Below are 13,037 nucleotides of genomic sequence, written 5' to 3' on the forward strand. Positions count from 1 at the left end.
TTCGATCCTTACAGTGCCCATCCGAATGCCCTGTTGATTGCGGCCAGTCCTGGAATTTCTATGCTCCTTGCAACTTCTCCCGTCATGATTTCCCAAAGATGGTCAACTCCATTCAAACAAGTTGAGGCCGTTCTCAGTATCCGCTTCAAGAAAATTATTGTCGTCAGCAAGAAATGTGCCCTCACATCGCAGCCTCCGAGTGAAGTTGTTATCCGCTGTCGGCGCAGCAATGTCGTGACAGATCTCTGGAACTATAATTGCTTGAACAATCTGGATGTGGGAACAGTGCTGCCTACGCAGTGGTACTTCAACAACCTTTCGTATTTCAGCAGAACTTGGGGATGCGTTGAGAAACGTGTTGAATGAAATTCTGGTTTCTCCCAGTACCTGCAGTTGTAGTTTTACACCCAGATCTTCTGTGATAAATTATATTTGACTGCCTCCATCCATAATGCCTCTGATGTATCTGGACCTGTTATTTTCAACGACAAAAGCGCGAAAAGTCTGCAGGTACACTTCTCTCTCTGTCTTTGCGCAAGCGGTTGTGGAATCTAGGTCGCAAAGCATTACTGATTGCGACGAGACTATCCCTGCTGTGCGACCTGAAGCCAACGCCGGTCTCGAAGTTTTCGCTGTAGTATCTTTCTTTCCGTAGTTCGGATCACACATACTCGAGGTGTGTCTTCCGTGACAAGCTGAGCACGTGAGTTTGACATGGCAAGACCGTGCCTGATGACCTCGTGATGTACCTCTATAATAGCGGTTATCCTTAGCTAGCTTCTATTTTTTTACAACAAGAGGTAGGTTGGCGTCGCAGGCGCGTGTACCGTGCTTCTTAGATCGACAGAAGAAACACTCGTTCCAGCTGTATGATGCGCTGTGCAGTATGGAAGCGGTGCTGCTCCCTCGAGTTCTCTACGCAGGGTCATCGACAGATCGTTGTGACGATGTGTTGCACTGCTCTCGGCTTTCTAACTCAACACGTGTGAACATGAGCAGCTCTTTTAACTCCGCTTCCCATGATGCAGCTGCCAGTGCTGGCTCCGAGAGGTTCTTATCAGGCCCACGTTGACGCAAAGTCTGACTTCGCTTTCCTCGCGTATATGCAACAACGATCTCGTATGGCAATGCCTTCTGTACAATATATCTATAACCATTGCAGAAAAACTGAGAGTGGGTACTTTTAGTGCAGGAAGACAGCAGATATTTAGTTGCGCGGCATTATACAGCTGCCCGAGGCCGCGTACGTCGCTTCCGGACTTTACATGAGGTAGATGGCGAAGCACTGTGAGGTGGTGCGGCACTATCCTCTGGCGATCGCCAAAACATTCTTTGAAAAGCTCTACGGCATCTGAGTAGCAAGCTTCAGAAGTCGGTAAACCTGCGATGGCCGCTGCCGCTTCCCCGGCAAGATAATTCAGATGAACAGTCTGTTCGAACCGCTCCCAGAAAGGTGCCCATTTGTGAATGTCGCCTTTAAATGTCGGCATATCAAGATTCGGTAGCCATAGGCCAATTATGGGCATAGCGTCGAGAACTGTCGGGGTTGCATTCTGAGGAGCAGACTCCGCTGTACTGTCCACGCGTCCCGAAGCGTCGATCTTGCACCGAATCTCGGCAAACATGCTGATAGCTTGATCGTTATATTCTGCAGCAGTTATGTATTCTGCTTCGAGCTCATCGTCGGCAATATGCTCTTCGAGTGCATCGTTAAGTTTCGAGAGCTCGTTGTTGGTAGCAGATAGACGGTCAAAAATACCTGAAAGCTTTGGCTTGTCCACTGTAGGATCTGTAAGCAGCAACTGAACTTCCTGCAGAATCTTCGTATTCTGTGCTCGTAGAGCCGACCACTTGGTCTTGAGGCGATCCATCCGATTAGGTCTTGATAGATGTCTGGTGTCCACGCCGATCATGAACGATGCGTTATCCACTCATTCCTCGCCGCTCGCAGCGCGAAGCGGTGGAGTAGAAGCCCTTGGAGACGTGCGATGTAGGTAACACGTCCGCACGGAGGTTTTCGGCACCAAAAGATGTATAAAACTAATGAGACGCGAAGAAACCAGACAAAAAGCTACTCATTGTTCCAACTTCTTCTCTTCGCAGTGCCCGCCTGCGCTGCTTATTCGTCTTTTTCTACAAAAGTAATATGTGCTGCAATGTTTTCTGCATTCCAAGAACGAACCAGGCCTAACGTACTGTTGCACGGAATTTACTAGCATCGCTTTTGAGCAGCGTTAAGTGGGGCGCTGGCGACCCTGATTTTAGCATGCGATTTTGGTCCTTAGAACCAGCTGTCCTCGACCACTGAGGTAGACTTCGTAAAAAAAGATTCCCTCCTCTCGAGAATTGTCCTTATCTTTTGCAAGAACCATAATTAGGTAAAAAGATGAAATAAACGGTGCTCTGGGTTCGCCTAACAAACTGTCAGGTCTGGCACTTTGACAATGGTTAGGCTACCCTAGAAACTGAATTTTTATTATTAAATAGAGATAATGTGGTCTCTATTAATAAGGCATTTCGTACATCTTAATGAACACGTCGGGGGTCTAGACCATCGTTTTTGATGATCAAATCGCACTTTAGAGCGCATCAACATGTTCTTAGCTATCAAGTACACGAGAAATAAACTCATTCCTGAACATTACGTATAAGTCGAAGATGCATTTATTTATCCGGTTTAAAGATATTTGCTATCACCGTGCAGTGGCAAGTCCTTTCGCGAATAAGCGAAATGTAGTGCCTACACATGAACTGTTGTGTGAAATGTGACTTCGTGTTCAAGCGAATATGTCACAACTGCGAAGTGCTTAAGTGACAAAATGTAATTTCGTTGTTCAAAAAATACCAACAGGGACGGTCGCAGCTTCTTGGTACAGGTCAAGCAAGGGGTACCAAAACATTTACCTGGAGCTTCTGATACAAAAAGAAAATGAAAAGAGGTAACCGAGGAGTGGGCCCGGCTGGTTACCTTGGCAACCCCGGTGCAAAATCTAGCTTTAAAAAATTGGATTTTTATTGAGAAATCGCAAGCACGGGCTCGACCCTGCACCATACTCATGGCTACTCACCTCCCGAATATTCGACACGCACACCCGCGTTCTGTGACTCTGTTTTGACAGAACAAACGTATTTAAATTCACGGTCTTTGCACAAACAATTAGTGGCTGGAATGATGTGTCACCTGACTGCACCTTGCTTATTGGGCAACCTGCATGCTGCTGCTTAATAATCTTCCCGATCCCCCTCCTATTTGCTTGATTTCCCTGTTGTTCTTTCTGCAAGTGTGGTTAATGTTATTATTGCTTGCATTGCGAATGTATTTTCATTCTCATGTAAGTTCACCTACATCATTCTTTTCTTGTTGCGTTGACTTCTAGCACTTATACCAGTTTGTCATTTTGGCTTCTATTTTTGTTATCGTTATTTCGTCGTGCTTATTTGGTGTGAACCCTTCACCAAGAGCGCTATGGCCTGCCGTATCTATATATTTAAATAAAGATAAATAGGTAAAATGGATGGAGATGAGGATAAATACACATTGACGGGACAAGACACAATTGAGGTACGGTGGACGCACAGACTGTATTTGTCACTGTTCCACATACGGTCACTACGCAGATGGTTCGAAGGGAGCCTCTTTTGCTCAAAGAGGGCCCTAAAGTATAAATGCAAGTTATCTTGCACGCGACAGCGACAAGCGACGCGATGGAGATGGCTGTCGCGTTCACTCGTCGCTTACAAGTCGTACCCCATGCGAGCGATGACTTCGAACGAGGTCTCCCCAGTGTTGCCCGTATGAGGGCAGCAATATAGGCGCCGAAACTAGCGTGGCGCGTGCTTTATTAACTTAAGTTGATGTGTTTTACTGTAAAAAGCAGCATAAAATATTTCTGAAGGTCTTCCAGTAGGTTCTTATCCTTGCACGTATAAAAATTCAATTGTCTGCTCGTTACGTGGGACAATCGGTAGTATTTGAGTAACGTACGTGCAGTTCCTGCTTCGCGCTATAGGCTAGTCACTCATAGCACTTCCGGGCGACGAGCTACAAATTCTAGGTTTGCAGAACCGAGCGATCCAGCGACAAGACCGAGTGATCTGTTCGAGTGACGGCCCGATCCGTCGCTCAAAGCCGTCGTTCGTCGCTTTCGCGCACAAAATCGCGCTCATGGGGTTTAGCCTTAAGACCCCCTACATAGAAAATGAAATCGATAGTTTCTAAATATAAACAGATATCGTATATAATACGCTCGGACCCTCATGTGAATTTGTCATGCACATAAAAAGCGAAGCTTGGTGCTATGTCACACATACAAAAAATACTCGTTATACGTCAAATCATGAAACATTTCAGTTTCATATAGTATCTACTTCTTACTCCAAATTACAGTCTTTATGCAGAAGAGTCGAAATACGTATATGTGGATGCATATCGGTACACCATCGTTAATCGCACATGTCCCGAATAAGCGCTTCCTGGAATTTGGTACATGGACTATGAACTGGAGAATGCGTTGAAATAATTTCCTCATGGTATACACGGCAATGTGAGGCGACATAGAGCAAGCCGGCTTTGTCTTTTCGAAACTAGCGCCGCAGCATGTAAATTGAGCACACACATGCTTTCAGTTTTTGTTGGTCCTCCAGATCGATTCGTAAAAGAGAGCTTCCACTACTCTCTTTCTTATCCTATGCTCAACAAATAACTCGAACAGCTGCTTGCTCACTTTAACGGTAGTAGAAAAAGATTCTGCCTGCTTTGTAAGGCCGCACAAGACAGAATGGCGCTTCAGTTGTTCATGGAGGAATTGCGAGAGCCCACAGCCATGCTTGTTACGGGTCCATTCTTCTTTTTTTAATATTGGGGCAAAAGGCATCACGGCAAAAGCATAGATAACATATCAAACATTGTACTTTTTGTACTTAACTTCGCAGTGACGGGACCAATTCACAAAAGTCTTCAGCCCCACAGCAAAAATGAAAGTCCTAGCTGTCGCCCTTGTCTTCGTTCTTGTTGCTGGTAAGTAAACTGAAAGGTCTATAAGCGATTGTAGCTACTTAATTGCTGAGCCGCAGGTCAGCGAAAATTTTCTCTTTGTCAAGACAGAGATAAAGGGCAACCGCGTATTCTTGCCAAGATTTTCGACCAATAACGCAGAAATGCATAAGGTCGGTCACTCGAGCAATTGGCTATGCTGCCTTAATAGTACACATGAACTAACAATGCAATCGGTTCATCGCTTCGGCGCGACAAATAAGCGCCTGTTCGAAGCTCCTCAGTGATTATCCGTCCCTTTGCCGCCTTAACGTTGCGATTGGTATGAATGGAGCTGCGATTTCGGTTTTAGCAAGGATACTCCGTAAATTATAAGATGTGCCACGATCCTGCATGAGGCTTCTTCTGCAAGGATCACCCATCCAATTGCATATCATATTGCTGTGGTAGTTCACGTGTCTTCACAAGCTCAATGCGCTCATTTAAAGCTCAACATAAGTATATTTATTTGTAAAGCTTGTCGAGGAAGCGCTACCCGGGATATGTCTACTTATTAAGCGTAGCACAAGGGCGGCAACCAACATCAGTAAACCAAGTTTAAGCGAGAGCTGCAACGGCCGGTGTTTAGAAAACAACAATGTTGAAAAGTCGAAATGATTCAAACATCCCCATGCATGCGCAGGACTGATCATCACCACGGTTGCTCAAGATGACGAAAGCGAAGTGGCCCACGCTCGATTCCGTAAGTGTTCTTTGTTCCTGAATAGTTATCATTTTATTGGGATAGCAATTATATGGACATTCCATGAATGTTAGCCGTAGTCGTCGCCGTTGCCGTGAGGCTGTGGATATGTTAGGTATTTCTATGCTATATGCCATGCCATGTTATATGACATGCTGTATATGGGGGTATATTGCCACACTATCTATCACTAAAGTTACTCATTCCAGGTCCTACATTCCTCACAAAATTATTCCTTAGAATTTTGAGAATGGCAGTGCAGAGATCTCATGAAACAAAACACCGACAGTGCATGCTATTTATCTTAAACCTCTTCAGACTTATATATTAAAAGTGCGAAACAGTAGTAAAGTGCACACCTGAAAATGATGTAATTTTATTGGGGCGGCTGTGCATTATCTCCGGGATCGGCCCATGATAGAGGTTTGAAACACCCGATACAGAAAAGTGGTTGGAAAGTCACTAAGAAAGCCATTGTCTTTAATTAATAAACATAAATGAAAATGCTGGAGGGAAGGATTCAAACACAGTACCAATAGCATAGCACTTTGATCGCCTGACCATTAGACCACGGGTGCACGCCTGAGTAAACGCAATCGAACATCCTTGTGTACTTCCCGCGTGCAGACGCTGGCGCGTTTTATGAACACTCAGCGCGATTTTTCGCCGTCATCAATAATTACAACTGAAAATGCAAATTCTTTTAGTTTTAGTATATCCTCTTAAAAACATTACTCTCATTCATGATTTAACTTTGCGTCAGAATTTTAACGCCAGGTGGCGAAAGATATCTAGGCGTGTCGATGTTCCAATCGCAGAGACTGGTGCACAGAAGTAGCTGTATTCTAATACCTCGGATTAGAAAAGCGCACTTCTTGCTTTGAAGAAGTTTTTCGAGGACACCAACATTTTGGGGAAAGATGAAGTTTCAGTTGATCCTAATAAGCTGTATGAGGGATGTTGGTGTTGTTCCGGGTTAGAGACTGATTCATGTGGTGATCGTGACTTTTACGCCATCTGTGATTGTGTTCTGTGCTTGCAGTGTAATTACATGTGTTGTGTGTTTGGCAATTCAGAATATCTTTCTTTATATATGCCGATCTGTACTGAACTCATGCACAAAACTTTGCGATTGATGTATTGTTAGAATCCACAGTTTTTATCCATCTGGTGTACTACTGAGTGCCATATTTTGCGTCATTATTCTCCATTTTTAGGCAAATTTGTTTCCGTTGCTAAGTCACAGGAGTAGCCGGTGCCACCATAAAGGCGCCAAGCTCTCCTAATATTCATTGAAATAAAACAAAACTCCGGTTAGGCAACTCTGTTTGCTCGAACGATTTGTAAAACAGTTTGCGCATGCTATGCAGACTATGCAGACCCTGTGGCTCGTGCCATAGTTTTCCCACACGCGTAGTAGTCAAGGTACGGTGGCTAGAATAGTATCTGTCCGTCCGTGGTTTTCGCATCGAAGCACGGCGTGCCTCACAAGACGCAAACACGTTCCCGCGCGTTGTCAGAACGCCAGGCGAGAGGCTCGCGCGAATCACTGATCGCAATATAGCAACGCAGGCCCGTTCACGCGCAATGACCGCTCCGTTAGTTCAGATGCAGAAATAATGCGCTGCTGCGTATGCGGCGCACGCTGGAACTCGACGCCAGAAGCTGCCAGACGAGAGGCAGAGATTAAGCGACAACGTCGACAAAGCCCTGCGTTGAAAAGCGCGAAGCGGACGCACACACCGTGCCCGCCGTGAGCATGCCGCAGTACGGGAATGCGAGGTCAATACAAGGCGACAACGCCTGCAAGACCTTGTACTTCTAAACGATGCTGCTCGCGGTCATCGAGCTTTCTCGGTTCGTGTGTCTATAGGCACGCCACACCACGCGCTTTTACTTCGTCAGCTTACGTTTGCATCAATTCATACTGCTACTACCACCACGAGCCTTACACTTGGTGCACTATTCTATAAGTTGCTACCGCATTCATTCATTGCTTCGCCCTTATGACAAATCATTGATTTAAAAACAAAAGTTTGTGCAGGTAATAGCTAGCCGAGAAGCAAGGCCAAAGGATAGAGTTTTTTTTTAATGAGCGTAAATCATAAGCGCATAATTACAAAGTATACACATCTTGATGATTCTGGTAATAATTATTTAGTAGATTATGTGGCACGCGAGCGGGACCCCTGCCATAATGGACGCCCCTGAATGTGAGTTCTTAATCACGCGCATTGGCTAAAAGCCACACGTGCCACGCAAACGTTGAGCTTACATCCCGTTGACTATGGGATAATTAACCGGTAAAGAAGCGTAATTTCTGCATAAAGGAAACTGTTCAACAATTGCAGCGGCTATACGGGTTATCCAGCAGCCATTATATGTATACGGAGACTTAACGCCAGGGAAAATCCAGTGGTAATGAGCAGTTTAAATATATTTAGTGAAGACACTTGAACTCCAGGGACACAAGACTATCATGTTTAGACGCACTAGCAAAAATTAATAGTCCCCCAAGCACTACAAAGGAAACTTCACCTTCAAATACAGACGCGCTCCTAAAATAAAAAGCGATAAAGTTTTTTTACGTGTGTATGCTGAAGATGACACTTTTCCTGCAACATTTAGTTTCATTACCAGCACACTATTTGAGTTTTACGGTAGCAAAGCTTTCAGTACTTACTACCTTCACTGCGACACTGTACTCACATCACGACGCAAGTCAGCCCATTTTCTTGCAGTCTAAGGTATGATTAATTAAGCAAATTGACGAGGTGCCTTGCACCAGCCCCCTTTTTTTGCGTCGATACTTAACGTCTACACCAATGTAGAAAAGTTAAATGCTTATAGAGACGTAATATCAAATGTCCCATCCACACAACACTGCTTTGCAAGAAAATGTTCCCGGAGGAAAGTTCGAGAGCTCTATAAGTCACAGCGCAACACTTCTATGCCACCAGCAATCTTAACCATACAGCAGGCACGTACCCAGAATTTTTTTTCGGGGAGGCTAACCCAAGGCAACTTTTCTGTGCAAATGAGGGTTTGGGGTACCTTTGCTAGTGTAGAAGTGAATAACGCCCACCATTCGCTATCAAAACGCGTAAACTCGCACAAGAGAAATGAAATAAGGTGTACCTCACAGGTGTACGCCTGTGAAATAGACCATCTCCTTTGCTTCACAAACAAGGAACTACATCAACTGCACTCGCGCAGAAAAGAAGCGCCGGAAGAACACTGCCAAGAACAAGTAAACAAGCGAAATTGTAAAATAAAGATTTCTAGTTGCGTTCTTTTTAATTAGCTCTGGAGAAATACAGAGAAATATATACTTGCGTCACCATCACATTTCTCTTGATCCCTAGTTTATTGCTCTGCCAAGTGCCAAAACCGACTCGTATTGTTATTTGGGAAGCTGCGTAACGATGTGTGGCTGCCAGTTCCGTACAACCGCGTAGAGAGCAGGACGCTGCGGTTCTAGACGTACTGCGCCCACCGCGGAAGGTTAGAAAAACACACACATAAGCATAGCTGAGAAGGGGCTACGTCACGCGGTTAGACTGATAGCGGTAGAAGCGTCATTAAAAACGCATGGAATCCTTCTAAACTTCTGGCGGTGTTTTCACTTCTTCCTTTTTAAAGATATGTTGATCCATAAATAGATCCACAAGGAAAGGGTAAATTTGTTAATTTTTCGTTTTTCTTTTCGGTTTGGCTATTGATTTGGCTGTCTCCCTTAGTAGATCGCTTAATTTGTCAACTCCTTGCGACTCTTGTTTCTAGTTGCCAACTTTGCTTGAAAAGTGCCGTACAATTAGAGAAAAACCAGACGAGGTAACGGGTAACATTCACATTCCTTGTGGGTTTAACGCTTATTGCAGGGTTTGATCATGGACGCTGTCTCACGTGATTGTATTTTCCACCGTATTTGAGCTTTATCATGGGTACATGGTTCCGAGGATATGCCAGGGTCGCGGCGAGCCGTCACTCGAGGAAATAATGAAGCAAAACGAAAAGTTTATTTATTTATTAATTAATTAATTTATTTATTTATTTATATACGTTCAGGGCCCGGTGGGCATTATTGAAGGGAGTGGAATGCATGAAAAACAAATGTATTAACACAGAAATACGCTAATACAGAAAACAAAAAGAGAAACAACAATTAACTATGTTGCAGCAAAATGCAGATTATTGAAAATAAACAATAACTTCAATAGCAGATTTAAACAAGTCACAGTGTCGGTAATTGCGGCGATTGAGGGGGGCACGCGGTTCCAATCGTTACTTGTCTTAGGAAAAATGAATAAAGATATGAGTTAGTTCGAGAAAACGGGACGCCTACTTTATGAAGGTGATCTCTACGGGATGAAATGTATTCTGGCTCAGATAGGACTTATTTAAGATGGCGATGATGATAAATTTTGTGAAAGAGTGATGACCGAGACACTTTCTTTCGTAAGGAAAGAAGAGAAAGGTTTAAATTAGCGTTCATTGTGGACACACTAGATAGACAAGAGCAGTTGTGAAGTATGAATCCTGCGATGCGATTTTGCACCAATTCCAAAGCTTGAATGAAACAACAAAGACAGGGATCCAACACCGAGCATGCATATTCCAGCTTTCGAGCTATTGAGTAAAAGCTTTAACGTGGAAGGAGCCATAGAGAAATTGCACCTTAAGCAACCAAGCATGCGACTGCCATTGTTGGCAACGCAACTGGCGTTGTCTCCGGCCGCAACTCATTCCACGAGCATACCGTCCAAATTGAATGCCTTTCCTGCTCCTTGGATCAGTCTAAACAAAGAAGGTTGAACTAACGAAGCAACAGCGATGCGCGTGACCGTTGCAATAGATGGTGACAACTAAACGCATCTCGAGTTAATCGCGCGGGCATCGAATCGACGAGAAAAGTGGCCTTCACACCTCAGGACATGCCGATAACTACCATCATCCAAAAGTAGTGTAAGCGGCAGCAAAAAACGACCGCCGAATAGCTGTCAAGTCTCAAGATTGATTTGGCGGCGCTTTAGGAATCTGTGTGAGGAGTGGTGGCGCGGGTAAGGGAGGAGAGGCCCGGGTCCCCCCTGCCCGCCCCCCCCCCCTCCCCTGGGTACGTGCCTGCCATACAGATTTACGGAAAGATGTCGCCCTCGCCAATATATAGCTATGCGCGCTAATTGCCTTTGTTACCAGTTAAGTGCTCATGGAAATATACGTTGCTCTTAATAGCTCTTAATTCGTCCACACAGTGATATGTTCGCTACTGATATGTTGGTTATGGTTACTGATAGGTTAGTTAAGTAACGTGATTTAAACAAAAGGCGTTTCTGATCCTTCTCATTCTAGGTCGAGCTTTCAGCTGTTTCTTTAACCAGGATCTCTGTGATCTCTACTGCGAGCTCATCGGTCGTCTTGGTGGCTATTGTTCCGGGATCAACAGGCAGACCTGCACTTGCTACTACAAATAGAAAACAAACCCTCGATTCCGAAACGGCGGACAACCCCTCGGGATAAGAAAACGATTCCTGCGCGCGCTTCCTGTAGAGTTAATGCGTGATAACATTTGGCGATCCATGGGCCATCGTCGGCCAGTCAACAATGTGCCACTTGCTTTGCAAGTCGAACTTTGCCTATACCCGGCATTGTACTTCCTGTACTCGCAATAAAAGATCATGCCTAGCAATTGCTTACGTTGTTATTGGAATGTTGCCGCAGTCGATACCGAGTTTGGATCCGCACCGTCACGAGCAAGCTGAGTACATACAGAGAGAGCAAAAAAAAAAAAAAACTGTTGGATGTGTAACTATGCAATTGCAAGTTGCCCACAAAGAGAACATGTGTCCACACGCCAACGAAGCACTTCGTCTATAGTCCCCTTCTCCATCTTTTTAGATCCTTCTTATTTAGGTTCCCGCCTTCACTTCAATAAGGTGCTTCCCGGTCGCGAAATTTGCCACCTTGCTGGAAGAACCTCTTGCTCGCCAAGTGCGAAAGATACAGGAGTAGGAGGAGGAAATAAAAAAAAAGAAGGCAAGGATGTTAACCAGAAATGCGTCTGATTGGCTACCCTACACTGGGAGAGGGGAATGAAGGAATAGAACGATGAGATAGAGAGAGTGGGAGAGGGAGGGGAGGGAAAGAAAGCGGTGGCGAGATCGCGAATGCATGCGGAGGGCCTGAACAAGTCAAAGGGGTTCACACAGGCCAGTCGCCCTCAAGAAAGACAAAAGTGCCTTCACAGCTTTGTGGGCCGACGAGCGATGGGGACGGATAACGGCAGATCGTCGATACGTTGCAATAGGACAGATAATTGGAATAAAACAAACTGCGCGACACAGGACGAGCGTGTAACAGCTGAGGACAGTACTCGCTCGTCCTGTGTCGCGCTGTTTCTGTTTTATTTCAATGATGAACCAACCAGTTACTCTGAAACACACTGCTAACGATAGATAATGTTTGTCTTTCCTACTGATATCGATGGCAGTGGCACAATAAATGCTCAATGTTCTCTTCGCCGTCGCAGGCGCCTCACGCCACACTGTCGGACCTTCCAATGAAAGCAGTGTACGCCTTCGTGAAAGCCACTCCCAACCATAGCCGGTATATAAGCGACGCCTCACATCGCTGAAGCCCGGGTGAAGGTCGGAGGAAAAGGTTCAGTTCGTGCAACTTGGTGCACCTGATATTTGCAGTGTTCCACCCTGTCATAGTGAGCTTGCGCGTCAGGTGACGAAGCTGCCTTGTAGCGTCTGTCTTGGAAAGAGGAATGAGTACGCTCTGTTGTTCCTGATGTGCCTCTCGGGCAGCGAAAGATACGAACTGTGATATAATCAGCAAGGTCACTTCGGCTTTCATGGTGTATTTTTCTCGCAGAGGCGCGCACCTACACGGTAGGGCTGGTGTCGTTGGCGCGTAAATACTTTATGCAGCAGGTCAGGCAAATCGCTCTCCTAATTGCTTTTCTGACAACCCGATCCTGCGATGAGGGTTTTCTTCTTCCTCGCACTTGGCGGTTTTGTCTCTTCGCGAGTGTGGTGCGCGACCGCGGCGGGCTCATTTGTGCTGAATAACTGCGGTTGCTGCCTATTGCGCCAGCAGGATGTTCAAGGGCACTATTTCTAGATACATAGACGGATGAAAGGCAAGCGCATCATGCTCATTTTTTCGTTGTTTTTTTCCGCATGTTGCCCTGCATTGTTCGCCTCCTCTGGCCCCCTTTTCTACGTCCCCGGCTATTCTTCTGCACGTACTTTGCAACCTTCACTAGCACTGCCCACACCAAGCACTCAGTATTACGTG

This window comes from Dermacentor andersoni, chromosome 1 (assembly GCF_023375885.2).
Source record: "Dermacentor andersoni chromosome 1, qqDerAnde1_hic_scaffold, whole genome shotgun sequence".
Classification (NCBI taxonomy): Eukaryota; Metazoa; Arthropoda; class Arachnida; order Ixodida; family Ixodidae; genus Dermacentor; species Dermacentor andersoni.